Source organism: Abramis brama, assembly GCF_963993115.1.
Source record: "Abramis brama genome assembly, chromosome: 15".
NCBI classification, from domain to species: Eukaryota; Metazoa; Chordata; class Actinopteri; order Cypriniformes; family Leuciscidae; genus Abramis; species Abramis brama.
Window position 1 is genome coordinate 23,682,013 of NC_139977.1, and position 24,292 is coordinate 23,706,304.

The 24,292-nt window shown below is 38.4% G+C and overlaps 1 protein-coding gene across 3 annotated transcripts in view; it reads left to right on the forward strand.

Moving 5' to 3' along the window:
• unc5da (unc-5 netrin receptor Da) overlaps window positions 1–24,292 on the forward strand; it is a 235,298-nt gene that overhangs the window by 46,894 nt on the left and 164,112 nt on the right. The window contains exon 1 of one of the 3 annotated variants that reach the window (XM_084137701.1): window positions 2,179–2,605. The exons of the other annotated variants lie outside the window; for them this stretch is intronic. The gene's annotated coding sequence lies outside the window, so the exon portion shown is untranslated. Of the gene's footprint in view, window positions 1–2,178; window positions 2,606–24,292 lie in introns of those variants that run through there. 3 annotated transcript variants of the gene reach the window in all.

Consider the following 24,292-nt stretch of genomic DNA (forward strand, 5'->3'; position numbering starts at 1 on the left):
CACGATACATATTGATGTATTTTTGTATTGCTATATATATTGTGACCACCTAACAACAACAGATCTGTCTGTCTGTCAGTCCATCTGTCTCTCTATTTGTCTGCCCGTCTCTCTATTCGTCTGTCTATCTCTCAATCTCGTTCTTTCATAACTCTTTGTGTGTATGCATATGTGTGCTTGTGCGTATGAACCAGTGCTTAATTTGTAAATGAATAATTGCCGGATCCAAAACAAAAGTTAAAAGGCGCTGTGTTCGACACTGACCATACAACTTCAGTTTTCCTGGATCATACAATGACGTCACTAAACGGTGATGGCACATCATTCACATGTTTCTGCACGGCCCTTCACCCTAGTGTATTATTCTGTCACATATTTAATCATTGAGACCAAATATCATTCAGTTGATCAGTGATATTCTCTAACCAAAGATGTTGTTGCTTTTTTCATTACAGCGATTTCTGATCTAACTCCCGTTGCTTGTGTCTCCCGCTATCCTGATTAGTATTAGAGTTGTCCAGGGATACAGTTCCGTTTTCTCAGGATCTCTTTTGATCAGAAACTACATCAGCTTTACTCGCGGATATGAAACATTTAAATATGCTTGACTGTCTTTTTGACATTTTGCTGATATTAACATATTTTTTATTAAATTAATTCATCAGGTATAAACACTCTCTCCAAACTTCAGTAAGCACAAACCAATGAGAGTGATTTTGAACTTGAAAACTTATTGGTCAAAAATATATATGTTGAGGGCCAATATCAAAACTTAGCCTCAAAATACATCTGCATAAACTCGCACTGTCGCCATGTAATGCACTTGCTAATGCCGGATCGTTTAAAAACAAATACCGGAACGCAAAAATCCTATCTGGCATTTTCCATAACAGGATCCGGTAGGATCCAGCTCCATTTAAGCACTGGTCTGAACATGATGTTGGCGATGACACACATGATGTTGACAAAATTATTAGACTCCTCCAAACAACTGCATATCAATTATTTATAAATGCTTTATTTTATTCAAGCAATTTCAGCTTTGAAAAACATTAAGTTAAAAGCCAATCAGTGAAGGCAACCTCATCTGTGTGAGTCAAATTATCACATCAGCCAAAGATCTGACATAAGGGATCAGTTACAGTTCAGTTACACGCCACTAAGATGCCGACATGGTGACTGATATATCTGTTTACCCAGTTTACACTGGAGGATCCCTTTGTTTTCCTGTCAAGGTCAAGGGAAATTCTCTTAAGGATCGCTCTGTGCCGTGGCCTTTGCATGTAATGGAGAACTAGATCATAATTTGTGTCCAGTAGGAAAAAGAGCGAGAGCGATCGAGGACGAAGGAGTGACCTTCAGTCCAGGCCCCTGTGGTCTGTCTGAAAGTGTGCCAGCAATAATCAGAGACTATTTTTGACTCTCTATCATGTAGATAAAATGGGTCACTGTGAGCTGGCCAAGCCCAGGAAGAGCACACACACGCACACACACACACACACACACACACACACACACACACACACACACACACACACACACACACACACACACACACACACGCGCGCGCACACACACACACACACACACGCACACACGCCATGGCTAATCTCTTAAATCAAACTCACCCTATGTGGGTTCTTCACTGATGTACGATTCACCAGGGATGGTGCAACCATATGCTCTTAATATTTTGCTGACATCAAGTTACAGAAGATGGATGGATGGATAAATTGATAGGTAGATGAATAGGCCAAGGCTATTTCTTCAAGCAGCTCAAATAATCTTGACAGACCTCGATCTCATCCCCATGAGAGCCTTACTATGTTCTCTGCTCTTCTTTAGTGCCTAACTGTCCTTGTCTCAGTCCTGTCCCTCCATAGTGCCTGTAAATCGTACGTTCCTGTGGTTGTGGTTTGAGGAGATTGTGCTTTAATAATTAATTAAATAAAAGCTGTTTCTTAATGTTTTATGAATGATGTCCTCCCTAGGCACTCCTTAATGAGATGTAATCCAAAACAAGAGCTCGTTCACTCCAAAAGCCATAATTTTTTTCATTTTGTGACAAACAACAACTTTGTTTTAGCTTTGGCTTGACTAATTCACTGCACCACTAATTGGCGTTTGATCACCAGTTTAGGGAAATCAAGTATGGTAAAGTACACTCTTCTCTTCTCTTCTCGCGAGATGTAGGAGAGTGGTGGAGGGTGCTGTGGGGAAGAACGTGGGGAAAGCGAATAATCGGTTTCAACTGTCTGCTTAAATATTTTTCTTATCTTTCTTTATTTTTCACATTTTTCGTTTTTCTTAGTTATAAAACATATTATAATTTGGTCATTTGGTTTCGTCGGTTTATATTAATTGGCGAGTGTGAGAATGGCAATCCTTCACTCCGCCATGGAATTAGGCAGTCACGGTGGAAAGTGTACTGTTAGCGGTGGGAGAACAAATCGGTTGTGAAAAGATATCTTTGGCATCAAGGATGAACAAGGTGGTAGTGGTCTTTCTACAAGAGGAGCAACTGGTTGCAAAACTTATCGAAAGTGATGTCGTAATTAATGGAGGGTTTTGTCCAATATTTCCACTGGCAACGTTAACATCTAAGGTAATTATCTCGAATGTGCCGCCATTTATCCCTGGCGAAGTTATTGAGAGAGAACTCATTAGGTTCGGAAGAATCACCAGCCCGATAAAAGCCATATCACTGGGTTGTAAAAGTTCGGAATTAAAACATGTTATGTCGTTTCGATGACAAGTTTTCATGTTTTTAAAAGAGCCAACGCTGGATAGATCATTTCGCGTAGTGGATGAAGGTAAGATGTTTATGGTTTATGCTTCAACTGTTTTACTGGATTAAAATGTTTTGAATGTGGTGACGTTGGTCACAAACAGTTCGCTTGTCCTCATAAAGTTCAAGTGAATACTAATGAGGAGAACAATGTTGACAAGGTAACGTTAGAACGTGGAGAGAATGAGTTGGTTGGAGAGAATACTCAAATTGAATGAACTGAAACCGTGACTGAGCAGGCCATAGCTGTACATGTACATGATGTACAAGTACATGAGTGTGATAATGAAGGGATTGAGGTTCAGGAAATTGTTGTACAAAAGGAAAATCAGTCTGTAGAAGTACAAGATATTATTGATGAGAATGTTTTGAATTCTGAGATTTTGAGTAATTGTGACAAGTGGATTTGGTATGCTTACGAATGAGAAAATGCTAAATACTATGGTAGGCCTACTAGAGGATGAAAGTAAAGTAGAAATGAGGGATGATGATACATTCTCTCAAATGTCAGGTGTTTCTGATACAGGGTCTCAGATGGAAGATAGCAATCTTTATTCTCTCCGGGAGATAAGTGATTTTCTGGATGAGACATTTGGAAGAATGGTAGAAATTAGAGATTTTTTTCCAGTTTCCAGACACTGAAAAATTTGTAAAATCGGTGGTCAAATTGCAGCGCAAAGTGTAAAGGCCGTCTTCAAACAAATAAAGAAAAATTAGTCCGGTGCACTGGGTGTTTTTTTCTCTCCTATCTTTTTCTGCTCTTTGCTGTCGTTTTTCCTTTTATTAATATGATGCTTATGAGAATTGGCTCTTTTAATATAAATGGAGCAAGAGATCCAACTAAAAGGGCAGTACTATCAGAATTTATAAATATTAGGAATGTTGATATAGTAATGTTACAAGAGACTCATTCTGATAGGTGAAATAGAATTCTAATGAAATAGAATGGGGTTTATGGTAGGAGGGGAAGTATACACTCAGAGGCCCCGTTTACACGTACATGGTTATTTTGAAAAACGGAGACATTTCCCTTCGTTTGCACCCTTCGTTTACACGCAAACGGAGGATTCGCCAATGAAACCGATTCTTTCTAAAAACTCCGGCCAGAGTGGAGATTTTGAAAATCTTCGTTTGCACGTTTGCATGTAAACAGAGAAAAACGGAGTTTTAGGCAGCGACGTCACACAATGTGACTATTTTCGGGATTCTGATTGGCTAAGGTGGGCTTGAGCTTCTCGTTACACTGCCACCTACAGGTTTGGCATGCTCTTGACAGCATACACACAGGTTCGTGTGCACGATGTTATTTTTGAAAACGAAGAGGGGAGAAATGTCCGTTTATGAAAATAGCCATCCACGTGTAAACGTAGCCTCAGTCATGGGTCAAATACAAGTGCTGGTGTTGCTGTTCTATTTTCAAAATGATTAACTGTTGATATTTAAATAAAAAAAAGGAAGATAACTGGAAGAGCATGATTTGTTCATGCAAAAGTTCAAGGAATAAATTTATTTATCAATGTTTATGCACCAAATGTTGGCTCGGAGCGAGTACTATTTTTGAATATTAAGTCATTTCGAATTATCATAAAAATGTTTGTATAATTATGGCTGGAGACTGGAACTGTACTGAAGATTTTAAGGTTGATTTTAAGAACCTCATTTTCAATCAGCTGTAGTACTTTCTATGGTGATTCAAGAACATGATTTGAGTGATGTCTGGAGAAATAGGAATAAAGGAATAGAACAGTATACATTTATCTAAGTTAATAACAATGAAGTTAAGGGGGCTATATTAGACAGGATTTATACAAGTAAATATTTTAATACTAAAGTGATGGATGCTGCTATTATTCCTAGTGGTTTCTCTGACCACCATATGGTAACTATAGATATAAACAAATTTGAGATCACAGTTTTATTGGCATTTTAATAAGAAATTATTATATAATAAGCTGTTTTGGGAGAGTTTTACTCATCTTTGGGAAAATTGAGGTTACAGAAAAATAATTATGAGACGAAAAGTCAATGGTAGGAGGTTGGAAAGGTGTATATTAAATTATTCTGTCAAAGTAAGAGTCTCAAATTTCACTTAAAGTTAAAGAAACAGTAAAAATGAAATAGTGAAAAGTGAAATAGAAGAAATGGAAAAGATGTTGATGGACAATGAAGAAGGGATCAATAAAAGTGGTGAATTAAAGGTGCAGTCTATAAGAATAGCCGCTTTCCGACCAAGTAGTTCTAGGAACTTAGTTATAGGAACTGTCCACTTCTAAACAGTTCTAAGAACTACTCTCCCCCAAACACGGTTTTGCTGTTTGCGTTCGCACTGGCCAAGTGGCCATAGGAACTGGTAGGAGGGGTAAGGGAGTGACGCAAGCACGGCGACTTTTATTTTGACGGCGCGACGGACCTTTATTTTTGCGGCGCTGAGAACGCCAGAGCAAACAATGCTCGCATTCTCTGTGTTTATTAGTTAGCAATCTGTCTAACAGTACTGTTTAATATGTTATTAGATAGAACTGTTATAGAAAGTAGACAGTATATGAAAAAAAGGTTATTAGCCTATGCCGTGTGGTTGATGTCCAGTGTTGCTAGCTGGGCAGATAAACATAATCATGTTTGGCTTGGTCCCCTCAAAGTTGCGTTGGATTTTCTCTTCAGCATAAAGGTTTAGAGACCCACCTATCACTGTTTTCCATGTTTGTATAGTTAGTTTATGGAGTAAATATAGGCTATAATCTGTGTGTTTACATTCTAGCTGTTTTAAAAATGACGCGTGCTGGTGTTCCACGTGCGTTCGGTCAATCAGCGTACACTAACGTCACGGATGGTTCCTATAGTGCTGGTTTAGACCCTACTCTGAAGTAGGACCCAAATTAGTTCCTACAAATGGAGTTCCTAGAACTAAAATCGTTCCTAGTTCCTGCGGTGCGAACACGCCGACATCCGGGTACTTTAGCCAATAGTTCTAGGAACTGTGAAAAGGTTCCTCCGGTCGGAAAGCGGCTATTGACAACTTTCTCCCGCCACCTGCTCCTCAGAATGGATGGCGTTCACACGGGTTGCCAGTTTGAGCACATACAACAGAACGAGCATAAATGAAAATTGACAAATTGGCAGCGTACGGTATTACAGACCAAAACAAAAACAAACATTCCAGCCTGGAAACACACATTTCAAAGTAAAATAACTGGCTTTCAGAGAAATTAGTATATGAACTTAGCATGTTTCCTCAATATATACAAACATATTATGGTATTTTTATGCTTTAGTAGAGTGAAAAAGTTACATACAGCACCTTTAAGTAAAAAGTGTTGCAAATATGGTGCAACATAATCCTATGCTTTATTTAAAACGTCCAGATGGGATAATTCTGGACAATCCAAGTGATATGCGAAAAATTGCAGTTGACTTTTACTCTGGACTATTTAATACTGGACAATGTGATGAGGACAATGCCACAGTTATCTTTCAAGATCTTCCTATGTTGCAACCTAAACAGAAAGAAACTTTGGACTGTGACATTACTTTAAGAGAGCTCACAGATGCAGTTGCACAACTTTCCTTGGGACGTTCGCCTGGGATTCTATTGTCATTCTGGAACATTTTGGGACAAGATTTTTATGACGTAACAAAAGAGTGTTTTGAAAATGGTTGTCTTCCAAGCAGCTGTAGACGAGCAGTATATCCTTGTTAGAGGATGTCCTTGTAGAGAAGGTTTTAAAGCCCTGGGTGTTTTTTGGGGTTCTTCCAGGTTTCAGGAGAAAAATTGGGAGGGACTGCTGGAGAAGGTGGTTGCCCAATTATCTCGATGGCGATGGCTGTTACCACAACTATCTTATAAGGGGAGAGTTTTGGTCATTAATAATTTGGCTGCTTCCACGTTGTGGCATAAGCTAATGGTGGTTGAACCGCCAGAAGAATTGGTGGGTTCTATACAAAAGACAATAGTGGATTTCTTCTGGAATGGTAAACACTGGATTCGTGCTGGACAACTTTATTTGCCTCCGTGTGAAGGAGGACAAGCCAGGCTTGATCGATCGAAGCTTTCAGACTGATTTCAGCACAAAAATGGTTGTTTAGAAAATAATTGACATGGACTCGTACAGCAGGTGCAATTCTGCTAAGAGTAGAGGGGTTGAATTATGATGTACGTCTTTTCTGGATACAAATTAAAGAGATGGACCTGATAGAGACTACATCCTTTTATAAATCAGTGCTACAAGCATGGGATAAAACCTTCAAGATTAAAAGAGTTTTCGAGATCCCTAAAAACTGGGTGTTGGAGGAACCACTTTTTCACAATCCAGTGGTTCGTGGTACACTGATGTCTTCTAGGAGCGTACAGGAGAATATGTTGAGAAGAAACTGCACGGAGTTGAAGGACTTGGTCAATCCAGGCTGGAAGTCTGTGGAGGATATAATGTACCTGACGGGACTGCTATCTCAACATCTGCGGTTTTTAGAAGAAATTCACTCCTTTTTGCCAGGTTCTTACAGAGAAGTTATACAAAGGAAAGATCTGAATGAACAGACTGATTTTATCCCTGAAAAACTGTTAATTTGTTCTACTTATAACAACAGCATGTTGGAAGACCATCATATAGAGGATTCTGACACTTCTGAGACATGGACAATTGATGGAATGTCTAAAAAGGTTTTCTATAACCTATGTGTCAAGACTGTTCATAAAGACGTACTGAAGGAACAGCTGCCATTGAGGTGGACAAGGAAGTTTGGGCCAGCTTTCCCCTTAAGAGATCAGCGGAGGTCCCTGTATAATTTTCCAGTAGAGAAACAAACTGCAGATTTGCAGTGGAGACTTATTCACTGGGCAATAGCTACTAACAGATATATGGCTCACCTCAATCCAGCAGTAAGTGGGGAGTATGGGTTCTGTAGCCAAGAAGAGACTGGAGCATTTATTTTTGGATAGAAAACGATTGGAGGGGCTTTTTAGAGTTTAGACTGATTGATTTAGAGGATTTGGTGAAACTTTTTCTGAATGCATTTTTATAGGAGGTGTAAAGTATAGAATGTCAAAACAGACAATGTTTTGTCTTCTGAACTATGTTATGGGCATAGCAAAATTAGCAATTTGGAAGAAAATTACTTCTGGGTCTAACTGGAGTGGATCCAGAGTGAATGTTGAAGGGGTTAATTTCAAATAGATAAAAAATTGAGTTTGCTTATTATGACTTGGTTGGAGACTTAAATGACTTTTACAGAAAAGTGGTGTGTAAGAGAAGTTTTATGTTGTATTTAAGAAGAACAACTCATTTTTAATTTTTAAAAGAATGTCTTTTAAAAATATTTGTACTAAAAGGTTATGAGATAAGGTGATATGAATGAGGAATTTATTGATTAAACAATAATGTATTGAAGAGGAATTGTATTTAATAAAGATGTGTTAAACCTCTCCTCTCCTCTCCTCTCCTCTCCTCTCCTCTCCTCTCCTCTCCTCTCCTCTCCTCTCCTCTCCTATTTATGAGTTCATTTTGCATGCCATATTCATGAGCAGTGGCACAAAAGTGTGAATGGCTGGTGCCACGTCTGTTTTTTGCAGATAAACACTGCGTCGCTGGGCACACACTATAGTCCCATATTTATTCAGCATTTTCCTGCTCCCTTTTCGATTCACAAAATTGGGGTGTGAAATACGTAGGTCTGGGCCAGGATGTGTTGCCTGCTCCATGGACCTTAGAAAACCTCCCGTGTGGACCACTCCAGTTGAGAGAATGATATTATTATGCCGGCCAAAGCATCCACAGAATATTGCTTTTCTTATAAAATGGCCACGGTGGCTTTGCACGAGGTTGATCTTGTGCACAACACAGGGAATACTGCTTACAGCAAGTGGCCTAAATATTTAACCTCAGAGAAATGTTTCTTGAGCCCTTAATCAGCATATCAGAATGATTTCTGGAGGATCATGTGACACTGAAGACACATGCAACACTGGAGTAATGACTGCTGAAAATTCAGCTTTGCCATACCAGAAATAAATTACATTTTAAAATTTCTTAAAATAGAAAACAGATATTTTAAATTGTAATAATATTTCACAACATTTACTGTATTTTGATCAAATAAATGCAGCCTTGGTGAGCATAAGATACTTCTTTCACTTCCTGTGAATCTTTTATTTAGTAAATTGCTTGTGTTTAGAATGAACCATACTGCACTTCTGTCTGGCTTCAGACTGACATCATCATGGTCTTATTAAAAAGAGCCTTTTTCGAGATCCCCCTTTCTCGTGTGGAAACCTGTCTATTTGCTCCTCTTTATTGCCTCCTCTCTCTTTCCTCTCCTCCACACTCTTCGTGAGGAAACGGGAACATTTATGAGGTCCCGCTATTGAGTGTGTACTCATAAAACCCAGGGTTATGTTTTAGCCGGCCTGCCCTCTAGGCCTTGATTTTGCAAAGCAGAAGCTGTTCTGATGTGAACTCACTCTGGAGAAGCGGCTATTGTTCTTTATATGCTGCTTGGCACTGAGGAGCGTTTTTATTTCTCTGAAGTTGCCCTTTAATAGCTTAAGAGACTAAATTGCATTTTTTTTCATTTAAGTATCTGTCAGTATTATCTCAGATATACCTTAGCAGAAATAAAAATGGACACAAATGAGACGATTGTAGAGATACTGAAGAGTGTAGAGCTATAATGTTAATGTGGGTGCCATTACTTGGGTAATTTGACTTTTGAAGACCGTAAGCACTTACACCTCATCTACACGCGAGCGACAAATCTCCAACAGTAAACTGATGCCTCGTTCTATTTTTGACGTACTGACATAAAGGACAAATGCTTTGCAACGTGCGCTTTGTTGCATCCCGTGTAGACAGCATTTAGCTGTTGTGGCGCATGATGTTATGCAGAAATCTTACTTGAAGTAAATCTTACTTGAAGAATCGATCATTGAAAAACATAAATCAACTGTTAATTTGAAAATTGGGCGCCTCTCAACTTGATTTACTTCATTTTTTCCCCCATTTTAATCTCTTTTCTCTCTAGGAGAAACAATAGAGATGTATTTATTCCTTTTCTATTGGTGTGTTCTATTTACATATGATCACTGCTATCTTACCGATATTAATAATTATTCATATTATAAGACACAGTTGGTTGACTATTTGACTGTTTTCTTTTACATCTGTCTGTAACTGAACCTTTGGTCAAGACTATTTTCCCCTAAAGATGCAGCTGTGGGTTTTGGGAACTCTCTACCTGTCAGTAACAGACATTTTGTAACTGACCTTAGGTCTGAGGGATCTGACTAGCTCTCTTGTGGTTGTAACAGGGATAAACACACCATTTATCACACCATTTCAATTAGCTTTGCAAAGTTTGTGAATACTGAACAAGGACATGAACATGGACTGTTTGGTATTCATAAGCAGATGTTTTTTGTTCTGGTCCTTGGCTCTGTTTCTCTCCCTCTTCCCTTGTCTCTCATTCTGCCATTTCCAGAGGTGGACCGTAACAAAGTACATTTACTTGAGTACTGTACATAATTTGAGTATCTGTACTTTACTTGAGTATTATTTTTTATGGAAACTTTTTACTTTAACTTCACTACATTTGAGAGACAATTATCGTACTTTTTAGTCCAATACATTTCTGTCAAGGTCCTTGAGTAGAAAGTAGTAACGTCAGTCAGGGGATGATTTTAGTTTCAGGGGTTGCATTTTGGTTGGAAATGAGTCGGGTTGACGTAAGAACCCGATGTCAGATTGACGTCCGACGTTGGATTTTGGTTGGAAATGAAAGTCAGGTTGACGTCGGTTTGACGTCAGAACCCGATTTTCATTTTCAACCACAATACAACGTCTGTCCAACGTTGGAGATAAACGTCAATCTGGCGTTGGATTCTGACATCAACCTGATTTTCATTTTCAACGTTGGGTTTGGTCTTCTAAATGTGAATTTTGTATATTACATACATATTCATACTAAAAGCCAAAAAACTTTAAATAGGGCACTATTTGAGGGAACAGCCATTTGGGTGCCCGAAACCATTGTAGACGTTATTAAGTGCACTTATTCAATCTCACATTCAATCCCACTACTGGAACTGTGTTCTAGAAATAAATTTGATATTGATATGAGGGTAGGTAGGCAGGCATAGATTCAGAGGCATAAGGTACTGTAAGTATTACATACAACAATGCAACAATAATAAAACAATGCATTGGCATTTACTTTTTACTTCTGATACTTAAGTACTTTTAAAAAACGAGTAGGCTACTTATGTACTTGGTCTTTACAACTTTTACTTGTAACAGAGTAATATTTGACCAGTAGTATCTGTACTTTCACTCAAGTAAGGAAGTTGTGTACTTTGCCAACCTCTGGCCATTTATTTTGAAATGTTCCATTATCCGTTCCCCACCCTTCCTGGCTTCTGCACTTTCTGTCTTAAAGGCAAAATCCCAAGACAATAACAGACACATAAATAAATTAGACTTATATCCAACATTGCTCCTGCACCATCTCAGCTTTGAAATGTGTGTGTGTTCATCAGACTAAGACCCATTTTGCAGTGGTTTGAGCAGAAGGAGGGACAAAAAAGGATTCTCTCTTTCCTTCTCATTCTTTGTCGCTTTCTTTCTCCAGCTCGTTCAGTCCTACTCTTTGGGATATTTCCTGTCCACATTTTTCCTACGCATGACGCTTTGTGCGAATTATGGTTGTGACTTCCATTTAAACTGTAAACAATCAGTGAAAGGCTCACTATGAACCCAATAATAAGGTTAAATAAAGAAACTAGGTACAATGAAGTGACATTCTACTCACCCTTCAACCATCGAATATTAAATGTGAACTTAAAAGTGTAAACGGTAACACTTTTTATAATAAGGTTTCATTAGTTGACATTAGTTAAATATTTTAGTTAACATTAACTAATTAATTAATTAATCTTTGTTAATGTCAATTTCAACCTTTACTAATACATTATTTAAATCAAAAGTATTTGTTAACATTATTTAATGCACTGTGAACTAACATAAACAAACAATAGACAGCTGTATTTTTATTAACTAACGTTAACAAAGATTAACAAATACAGTAACAAATGTATTGCTCATGGTTAGTTCATGTTAATTAATATATTAAGTAATTTTAACAAGTGAAACCTTATTGTAAAGTGTTACCACATTAACTACAGTAGACCATTAATAAACCCAAAAGCTTGATTCTTTCCGCAGCAATATTATGGTTAATATCACTGTAGTAATATTTGTCTATGTTATGTAACCTTGCCTTAATCAAAAATGTTCATTAATTTTAGTGTTGAGTGATATTTTAATATTAATATTAAGTGCTTTCTGACAATTTGACATAACAAATATTGCATTTACCTGCTTTAGAAATGTTCCAGTAAACACTGCTAATAGGGATTATAAGGGAAAGGGGGAAACGGTTACATTTTAAAGCATCCATGCAAAAACAAACCTGGAAAGAGACGTGAGGATTTGGGGGGAAAAACGAAAGATTCATGGTGCATTCCAGTGGATCATTCATGGGATATATCATAAAGTAAATCGGGAGAGCAGACCATAAATGCACAGTCTATGTTGTCCTATTTCATACTGTTACAGCGGAATGAATACTAAAAAATAATCAGGAGGAAAAGAACGCAGCAGACTGAAAAGAGCTCTGCCGCAGATATTCTTGTCATACCATATCACGTTAAAATATCAAGCGTTACATTATTCTTCTGACATCTGAAAAAAAAACATGAAGGAAAATTGACAGCTCGTTCAGTCAAACTGACAGATAAGGAGGCCTGTTTATAGCTCAACCTTATGATTTGAAATGATTTGTTTTAGTCTTTTTGAGTGGAAGTTCCTCAAACTGGAAGAGCCCCCTATAATTCAAAACACGGTAAGTTTGTCAGGAAAAAGGTGGGTAGAGTTCCAAATCCGCTCCTTCACACCTGACTTTAATTTCTAACTGCACTCAAAGAGCTTGATTAGCCGGTTCAGGTGTATTTGATTAGAGTTGTAGCTAATCTCTGCAGGAAACAGGACTGAGCTCCCCTGCTCTAAAGCTGCCTTCAAGGGACGTCAGAATGATCGTATTTACAAGATGAGCACACATGAATGTCACAGCACTTTTGTAATTACTGATAGGAAACTCTTGGTTTACTTTGAACTTTCAGACTTGGAGGCAGAGCTGACAGTTAAAGAAATACTCTGATAGCAAATTGCTTTTGGCCAATATCATTTTTTTGTTTTGTTTGTAAAGCTGGCCAAGAAATATTATCCACTGATCTGGGATGCGTTTCCCGAAAGCGTCGTTAGCCAACTATCGCAAGTTCCGTCGTTATCAGCATAGTTCAAGGAGTCTGTGTTTCCCGAAACCATCATTCCAATGAACATTCGCAAACAGCATCGCAAAGTTCTCGTGCTGTGGTTAGAAGCATGGTTTCTAGATTGCATGACATGTGGACTTAATAAATCCTTATCTTAAGCAAAATAAGCAAGCTGACATTCTGTACAACCTGTGTCTTTTATTTAGAATACATACAAATGTCATTTACGTCTTTGAGTTTGTCGAGATTTAAAGCACCGTTTTTGAAGACTGCGCATGTGCGAGCGTGCTCTACTAAGTAAGAACGAGCCTATGATTGAATCTGGAAATAAAGCAAAATAACTGAGAAAAATGAGAAATAGTCTGTAATTTATATCAAAACATCTAGCATTAATTTGATCTCAAACAGTTCCGTTAAAAGAAGTTATTACTCCACCACGTGCGCGACGTCATAAACCAACGTGGTTGAACGACCACTTTGCGACAGTATGGTTTCGGGAAACAGTCGTGACTAGCTAGTTGATATCTTCAAAGATGCATTGTACTGGTAGTGAAGCATCAAGTTACGTCGTTGTACGGGAAACGCAACCCAGGTTTATGGTGCAACATAAATAGGCCAAATGTGTGGCAAAACATGAATGATAAAATACTCATGTGGCTTTTCAATAAATACATTTAAAAAAAGCATAAATGGCCCTGTGGACATTACATCTTTCTCAATTTTGTTAGTTAATTTGTCCAGATTTTTTTTATCATCTTTCCCCCCCCTGAAAGTTATGCACATTTTCTGCACATCTCAAATGATAGGTTTAAAATGGCATTCTGTGGTGGAAGCAACATTTAGAAAAAAATAAAATAAAATAAAATAAAATTGGACACTTTTGTCCTACTAGTTAATTTCACATTTAGCATTTCATATATCCTATTGTTTTTACCACTCTTTTTCCTTTTTTGTGTAATTTAAAATTAGAATTTGTTTATTGGTAGTGAAAATCTTTTTATCAGGGGAAAAATTGTTCAGTGTGGTGTAAATTAAGTTGTATTTGTTTGTGAAAAAAAGAAAGGGAAGGTGTATTTTTTTGAGGAAAAATATTGGAAAAACACCCAATTATGAGTTGCATGCACTTGAATGAGTTTGTGATTTTGTAAGAGACAGCATATGAAACATGGTTCAATGGTTTTAACTTGTACTCAACTAGGTTAAACTAATGATTACTTGTTGCTTTATGCAAATTAATTATGTGTTAGAGATGCATAACTCCTATAGGTAGTGTAAAATAGTATTCACTAATGCTCACTGGTGCAATGAAAAAAGAGCATATGTAATTTGTTTACCTGAAGACAGCAGCAGATAACATGTTAATTACACACCTTATGTGCATCTGTCATTTCAATTTGTTGTACATGAGCTAAAAAAAAGGCTTCCTATCTTTATCACATCATTACAATGACTTGTAATCTAATCACACAAGTAGGAACCTCACAGGAGGACTTGATGGCAGTAGCAGGCTGAATCCCCAATAGCATGCAATCCATCCTAAATTGTTTGCAAGATTAGGATTAGTGCGTCCCAAAACATAGTGCATTGCAAATAGTATGTCAAAGGTCCTCAGATGGTATATTACTTCTTGTGGATTTTCAAAATAGGCATCTGTGAATGTGTTTTGGTTTGATTTTACCAACAATTTTTTTGCAGCCCTTACATAAAAAGATTGGTTTGCAATGCTTTTCTGATGCAATATCAAGACACAGTTGTCATCATATGTTTAAGTACTATTGTACTAGTTTGTATTTATATAGAATATACTTTAGGAGATAACTGTGTGAATTGCATGTTTACCCTCATAACACTCTCATATGTGAAGCTAAAACACTTTTTGTAAGCTACTATGCATAAGTGTCTGCAAAATGCCTGAAATGTTGATGTACTTCATTTTTTAAAGTATATACTTTACCTTTCATTCTCACGCTTGCTGATTTTACACAAAGAAAAATTCACATCAAAACCTTATGTATAGTCAGTATACATTATGTAATTTGATGCGCTTTTAAGTAGTGCTGTATGAAAGATTCATTTTTCTTCAGAGAGCTGCATTATGAAAGACTCAAGATATTTGCTGTCACACACATATCGATGTGGTTTTTGTGTAAACATAAAATGTTCAGAGGTTGAAAATACAGTAAGGATGTCAGGTTTGCTAACTTCTTGCTGTTTAGTGAATGTAAAAAGAGTTCCCTCAGAATATCTTGTCGGATATGTACTGTATATGTTTGAATGATTAAATGAGAGAGATCCTTCTGTCTTGACTTTAGTCTCCATCACCTATCTCTAGTACACAATTATGAAGAAACAATGTCTAGTACACAGATCTATGAAGTGTACTGTACTGTATTTTAGGATCCATTTGTTTTGTTGACGTGAGCACAGCAATTGAATGTGAAGGTGATCATTGTATTTCAATAAGCAATTAAGGTGATGTTTTAGAAAAAAAATCCCAAAATAGGTCACTCAATTTTGGTTTTCTATCTTAAGATAGGCCAAACCCTCTTTCCTGACTCTCTGGGGCAAATTCACTAAACCACTTTTGCATGTGGTATTTCAGAACTGTCTTTTTCACTAACCACCCACAATCCAATTTAACCAAACTCTAAATACTGAAATATGGTAACTAAAATTGTTTTTGTCAGTGTTTTGTCAAATCATGGCCACAGTGAAATCATGGTCAGATAATCGTGATTATAATTATTTCTGGTTTATTCTGGTCAGATTGAATGCATTGTGGAATATAGTTGTTTCTTGTGTGCTCTCACTTGTGTACTCTAGAAAACAGTGTGCTCTGTTGTGTATTGCACATTTTGGCAAATGCAGTAGGTCATCTGAGTTACTTTGCACAGAAATAGTCATATGCTATTCCAAACATAGCCATTCTGGTAGATCTGGCTGTTTCAAATGACCTTGACCTAAGAGGTCAATATCAAGGGCATACAACACACTCACCAGTTAGTCGTGTGATGATTTTTTTTTTAAAAGTCAGTGACGATTAAGTTATAAAAAAAAAATTAAAGCTGCAAGCAGCGATAAAAGGGCCCTCACACCCCTGCCACCGCCACTCGGCGCCTTTAGTAAAGGCCTTAAGATTACACTCACCAAATTTGAAGAGGATCAGATCAAAACTGTAGGAGGAGTTCGTTAAAGTACAACATCAGGAAATGGCAAAAACTGCACAAAATCTGAGAGGAAGTTCAAAATAGCTGACTTCCTGTTGTGTTTAGGGCTGAGCTCCAAGAGACTTTTTTGTAGGTATTGGGTCATTACATGTATGTACCAAATTTCATACCTGTACGTGAAACGTAGAGCCGGGGCAAAATGTAGGGGCAATAATTAAACCATTTTGCCCCACCCAATTTTGAAAACCACATCACACATACATTTTCACCACTTCTGAAGCGTGTGCAAAGTTTCATGATTTTTCGAGCACGTTTTGTATTTGCCACACTTCCTGCTACCAGCAGGTGGCGCTATTGCTATAACCAAATATGGGCATGGTCATGTGTTCAGGACAGGACTCTTATCAAACATGTGAAGTTTGGGGCAGATTGGAAATTGTATGCCTAAGTTACTGCAGGCTGTCTGTGGTTGCCTAGCAACATCGGAACTGCAAGCAACATTAATATTGAACTTATCTGATCATGCATATATCACCAGAAGGCCGAAATTGGGTGAACATTTGTCAGGCCGCCGAGGGCTCACCCTTCGACGAAAACTCAAGATCTTCGCAATTTAACGTCGCAAAGGCCTTAAGATTACACTCACCAAATTTGAAGTCGATCAGATCAAAACTGTAGGAGGAGTTCGTTAAAGTACAACATCAGGAAATTACGAAAAATGCACAAAATCTAGGAGGAAGTTCAAAATAGCTGACTTCCTGTTGTGTTTAGGGCTATGCTCCAAGATACTTTTTTGTAGGTATTGGGTCATTCCATGTATGTACCAAATTTCATACCTGTACGTGAAACCTAGAGCCGGGGCAAAATGTGGGGGCAATAATTTACCGAATTTGCCCCCCCCCCCCCCCCCCAATTTCGAAAACCATATCACACGTAAATTTTCACCACTTCTGAAGCGTGTGCAAAGTTTCATGAGTTTTTGAGCATGTTAAGGCCCTCTACAAAGCGATTCACTTTGAAGAAGAAGAAGAAGAAGAAGAAGAAGAAGAAGAAGAAGAAGAAGAAGAAGAAGAAGAAGAAGAAGAAGAAGAAGAAGAAGAAGAAGAAGAAGAAGAAGAAGAAGAAGAAGAAGAAGAAGAAGAAGAAGAAGAAGAAGAAGAAGAAGAAGAAGAAGCGGAGCAAAAACAATAGGGTCCTCTCACCATCGGTGCTCGGGCCCTAAAAAATCAGACATTGTTATAACTCTATATGCTATCAAAATTGTATAGATGCTTTATTGTTTTACTATTATAAACACAATTGTTTATGTTTCAGTTTTTATTTGGAAAATTACTCATGATTTAAAGAAGTTAAATTACACGCAGGTATTTAAAAAAAGTAGTTGTTAAAAAAACAAACTAAATATATTGAAGTGACTGGGTAATCAATTTAAAAGTATAACTACTATGTGATGATATTAATACAAAAACAAAAACCCCAAATTAGAATGATTTTATATATATATATATATATATATATATATACAGTGAGGAAAATAAGTATTTGAACACCCTGCTATTTTGCAAGTTCTCCCACTTGGAAATCATGGAGGGGTCTGAAATTGTCATCGTAGGTGCATGTCCACTGTGAGAGACATAATCAAAAAAAAAAAAATCCATAAATCACAATATATGATTTTTTAACTATTAATTTGTATGATACAGCTGCAAATAAGTATTTGAACACCTGAGAAAATCAATGTTAATATTTGGTACAGTAGCCTTTGTTTGCAATTACAGAGGTCAAACGTTTCCTGTAGTTTTTCACCAGGTTTGCACACACTGCAGGAGGGATTTTGGCCCACTCCTCCACACAGATCTTCTCTAGATCAGTCAGGTTTCTGGGCTGTCGCTGAGAAACACAGAGTTTGAGCTCCCTCCAAAGATTCTCTATTGGGTTTAGGTCTGGAGACTGGCTAGGCCATGCTAGAACCTTGATATGCTTCTTACAGAGCCACTCCTTGGTTATCCTGGCTGTGTGCTTCGGGTCATTGTCATGTTGGAAGACCCAGCCTCGACCCATCTTCAATGCTCTAACTGAGGGAAGGAGGTTGTTCCCCAAAATCTCGCAATACATGGCCCCGGTCATCCTCTCCTTAATACAGTGCAGTCGCCCTGTCCCATGTGCAGAAAAACACCCCCAAAGCATGATGCTACCACCCCCATGCTTCACAGTAGGGATGGTGTTCTTGGGATGGTACTCATCATTCTTCTTCCTCCAAACACGTTTAGTGGAATTATGACCAAAAAGTTCTATTTTGGTCTCATCTGACCACATGACTTTCTCCCATGACTCCTCTGGATCATCCAAATGGTCATTGGCAAACTTAAGACGGGCCTTGACATGTGCTGGTTTAAGCAGGGGAACCTTCCGTGCCATTTCAAACCATGACGTCTTAGTGTATTACCAACAGTAACCTTGGAAACGGTGGTCCCAGCTCTTTTCAGGTCATTGACCAGCTCCTCCCGTGTAGTTCTGGGCTGATTTCTCACCTTTCTTAGGATCATTGAGACCCCACGAGGTGAGATCTTGCATGGAGCCCCAGTCCGAGGGAGACTGACAGTCATGTTTAGCTTCTTCCATTTTCTAATGATTGCTCCAACAGTGGACCTTTTTTCACCAAGCTGCTTGGCAATTTCCCCGTATCCCTTTCCAGCCTTGTTGAGGTGTACAATTTTGTCTCTAGTGTCACAGCTCTTTGGTCTTGGCCATGTTAGTAGTTGGATTCTTACTGATTGTATGGGGTGGACAGGTGTCTTTATGCAGCTAACGACTTCAAACAGGTGCATCTAATTTAGGATAATAAATGGAGTGGAGGTGGACATTTTAAAGGCAGACTAACAGGTCTTTGAGGGTCAGAATTCTAGCTGATAGACAGGTGTTCAAATACCTATTTGCAGCTGTATCATACAAATAAATAGTTAAAAAATCATATATTGTGATTTCTGGATTTTTTTTTTTAGATTATGTCTCTCACAGTGCACATGCAGCTACGATGACAATTTCAGACCCCTCCATGATTTCCAAGTGGGAGAACTTGCAAAATAGCAGGGTGTTCAAATACTTATAATCACAACCAGTGTTTGGAATAACGCCGTTCTTTTAAATATATATATTTACTACCGTTCAAAAGTTTTGGGTCAGTAATAATTTTTTAATGTTGTTGCATTTAAGGGTTTTTTTTATGAAAAAACTGAATCTATTTGATTGTAAAAACAGTAATATAAAATATTACAATATTGAATAACTATTTGATTTCTATTCTAATATATTTTTCAGCTTTAGTGTCACATTATCCTTCAGAAATCATTCTAATTATGCTGATTTGGTGCTCAAGAAATATTTCTTCTTATTATCAATGTTTAGAATTGTGCTGCTTAATATTTTTGTAGAAGCCATAATATATTTCCCCCAGGATTCTTTAATGAGTAAAAAGTTCAAAAGAACAGCAACCGAAATAGGAATCTTTTGTAAAAGTATGTCTTTAATGCCATTTTTGACTAATTTAATGGGTCCTTAATGAATAAAAGTATTAATTTCTTTATAAACAAATCTTACTGAACTCAAACTTTGAACACATAGTTGGTTCATTAACCATCTAAAAGAAACATTTTATAAATAAGACAGTGTTTTTGAATATTCCCTTATTCAAGGTTGTGCATCTTTTTCAGTAACAAAAAGTAGCTTGATGGATGGATGGATGGATGGATGGATGGATGGATGGATGGATGGATGGATGGATGGATGGATGGATGGATGGATGGATGGATGGATGGATGGATGGATGGATGGATGGATGGATGGATGGATGGATAGATAGATAGATAGATAGATAGATAGATAGATAGATAGATAGATAGATAGATAGATAGATAGATAGATAGATAGATAGATAGATAGATAGATAGATAGATAGATAGATAGATAGATAGATCGATCGATCCCTGTGTGTCACAGGCGGGTCTTTGCGGCACCAGGAGATGTAAATTTGGCCTGTAGCCGGGCGCAGGGCTGGCATGAGCAGATGAAAATGAAAGGGTGGATTGAAAGATGCAAGAGAGAGGCAGTTCTGTGCCTGTGGGCATGATGAACCATGGATGGTTTGAGGCAGAGGGGAGGGATTTAAGGGTCATCGGGCATTGCTGTCTGGGCCAGAAAAGATAGTCCGGGTCCAGTTGAAGAGCAGCGCTCTGAAGGGAGATTGATGGAAAGGCCTTCTGTCGTCCATTTCATCCCTTGTTTTTTTTCTCATCTTCTCATCAAACAGCCCCAAAGGGCATCAGCATTGAGCTTCAGCTGTGTGAAGGTCAGGCATATACCAAGGGTCCGGCACATCTGTGCTGGAGATTCATGCTTGCTCATACGTGAGCCCACACACACACACACACACACAGAGCTGTATGGAGGTGCGTGTTCGCTCGGCCCGCAGCCTAAAGCAGGGCAGCTCAAACCCGCCTGTCAAAACAAAGCTGTCCAGCATCATCCTCTCTAAGGTCATTCTTCTATGCATGTGCGTTTCCTCTGAGATTTCGCTTGGGGAGGGGAGGTGCATCACCGCTCTAAAGCCAGATACCCTGACGCCAAGGTTCATATCATTGACGCATCATTAATAATTGATCCATCTTACTTCAGGCTTGTCGCTCACACTTCCTGTCGGCATCACCCACTGTGTAGCAATATGTACAAAATATTTGTGACAGCATTTAATAGATCAAAAGTGAAATTATTTTTGCGTTCTTTCGCATCCATCTTTCTTGCTCCCTCCCTCTCTTTCTCTAGCTTACACCCAGTGGATTAATTTAACGAGCTGTCGAATGCTGGTTCTTTGAGGTCCTCGTTAAGGCTGTCATGTAGAATCTCTTCTTGACTGTTGGCTGCCATGACTAATTGACTTATTCCGCAGGCCTAAGTGATGCTGAAAGCGCTCATATTTCATCTTGTCCGTTCTTTATTAGTTTTCTTTTTTTGGGGAGGTGGGTGAAGTGTCAGTTGGCAATATGAGCTGATAAGAGCGAGCGATCGCCCTCGGGGCCCATGAGGCCGGTAGGTAAGGGCATCGAGATGTCTGTGACATCACGTCCTGTGAGCATGGATGCCGTTGCTCTGGATATCTGCATCCCGTCTCACATTTCAGGATTCTATCTCTGTTATCTTCCTCTCTGTACCCCACACATTCTCTCATAGCATCCTCCTACAGATTGAGAGCTCTCGTTTTTCTCTTTATCTTTGGGCTGAGATCATTATCTTTTATCAAGATTAAAGGCCTCCGCTCTTTATCTTTCAATCGCTCCCCCCACACACTCCCGTTTGCATCGCAAAGAGGACTCTGTTCACTCCTGTAATGACTGCATCAATCTGAGTTTGCAGACTATGTCAATAACGCACAGGCATTAGCACTATCCACATTTGAGGGTTGTCTGTAATTTTCTATATGGGTATGTACACACCGCAGCAAAATATGGTCTAAATATGGTTGCTGTCACACTTAGATTTTGAGTTTTGTGAGTGAGCTGGTTTGGTTGTTAGAATTCTAGAAATATATTTTACCCAAGTATCTGAGCACTTGATTAACTAAAGACATTGCTTTCTGCACTCACATTAAATGTTTTAAAAAGCATTTGTAATACTTTACAATATGGTTCAATTTGTTAGCGTTAGTTAATTCATAAGGTTAAATGAACTGACAATTTTATTGATCTAGGTTAATTTATAAATATAATTGGCAGTTAATACAGTAAAGCAAAACAATAAGCCACTAAAAGATCGTTACACTATTTTTACCATATAGGTGATATTTGGTAATATGGTGGCAAAAGCAATATGACTGGTATGTAAATTTATATTTATATAAATTGGTGGTAGTTGAGGAGATTCCTCCTTCCATATGTAAAGTACTTTGAGTACCCAGAAAAGCGCTACATAAATGTAACGAATTGGCGTCGGTCCTGGCGAGAAGTGAATCAAACCGAAACTCTCCATGTTCCGTGTGATTGGCTGTTTGTCGCACGTGTCACACTTTCAGGTGCATGCACTTCAGAGTTAATCGCAAACTCTGGATTAAACCTGAGTTGACAGAGAACGTTTATACCGAGTGTTGTGAGCCTGTTGAACCTGGGGCCTGTTCCATGATGGTAGTTGAACAAACTCAGGGTTACAGGATTAGTTTCGAGTTGACAAAACCAAACCAATCCAACCAGGCCTTGTTGATATCATGATGCTGATCATCAACTTTCTCTGTCAACTCAGGCTTTGATCCGGAGTTTAGGAGTTTAAGTGTGACATCAGTAGCGAACAGCCAATCGCATGTTGAGAAAGTTTGAAACTGCGATTCATTTCTCGCGAGGGAAGCAGCGCGATTCACTTCTCAAGTTCATTTTACAATAAAGTTGAATTTATTAAAGCACTCTGCACTGATGTTGTTTTTAAGATTTGATGGTTGAATTTCGATTGGACTTGTTTATTAAATAATGATGAGTTAGTTGTGAAAGATGTTATTTCTGCTGTCACCATCTTGATTCCCAAGGACAACACGCTGACTCTTATGATATCTGGAAAGTCGCATTGAATGGAAGCATCTGCAAAGTGCATAAATGTATTTTAGAGTCACACATGGCCCATATGAATCTGTCTTCTCATTTTCTTTTGTCTTTTTCGACTCTTGTTTCAACTCTATCTGCTTCTCACACCCTGTCATTGGTTATGCTTTAATCAGCGTTATTGACTGCTGCGTTTTTTTATTTAGTTCAGTGCTCTGGGCTGGAGCTGCTGAGTTCTCATCTCGTCCTTCTTGCCTCGTAGCAAGGGAACAAAAAGATCCTCTCAGCAAGCCCCAATCAGCATCAAACTCAATTTTCCTGGGCAAGCTGAGACAGGGCTAACCCTGCCAAGACCTAAGAGAGAGACTGAAAGAGAGCGAGAGAGAGTCCATTCTTTCTCAGCCACCCCCAACGGTTGCTTTCTACCTGCTGAAAAAGCAAAGAATGGGAAGTGTAATGTGCCACACGTATACACACGCACACACATCACCTTTCTTGTGCACGACAGAGCACTAGTCCTTAGTCGATGTGCTATTAGACAACTGTTGGGTTCTCGAACATAAAATCTGACAATAAGAGAGAAATATGACAGTCGGGATTGAGGGAAAATCAATAAGCAAGACTTCTGTGAGCTCTGTTTTCTGAGCTCGGGGCAGAGATCATTTTCCCTCATATCCTCACTAATATATGTATAAAGAGATCATTTCGGTGAGTTAGAAAACCAACAATCTCCTTGTTTTTTAGATCGCTGTAGCGCTATAGAAGAAACCCATCCGTCTTCCCACTATTGCTCCTTTGGCACCTTGGACAAAAATAGCAGTTTAGTACCTTCTCAGACATATCACAGTTTATGGCCTTTTAACAAGTGAAATATGCAGTGATTATTCCAACACTTTGATGCCTTGTTTGATTGGCTCAGATCTCCCGTTTTTCCCCCTTTTTTTCAGCTTCCCTCTTGGCTTTTACCGACTGCCTATAATTATTTTAGTTGTCAGGCCTGTAGATCGTTGGCTTTGTTCCGAAACAGGGATTTAATTTGTTACAATGTTGCATTTTGTGCGCTTTAGCCAATTTCTATGTATTTAGTTCAATAAACACATGTAAGGGTTGATAGTGTTGATGATTTACCTTGGATACGAGCAAGAGTGAGCTTGCACTGTATTCGCGCATAGCATGTGCAATCAGGGCGGCAAATGAATGGCAATCCACTGTCTCCTCAAAAGAGTCCGTTTGCAAGCAGCAGAAAGTTGGCAAATTAGTAAAACACAATATTTTGTTTATAAATGCAACCATTGTAAATAGTTCTATGAATATTGACTCGTCAAGTCTAAATGGTTTGATAGTGTTGATATATTATAAGCATTTACATAGGGATGCAAAATGATACCCTTATCTGGTTCCTCTTCATTTTGCATGTCGACACTTCCACCTAAGCATCTGTAGG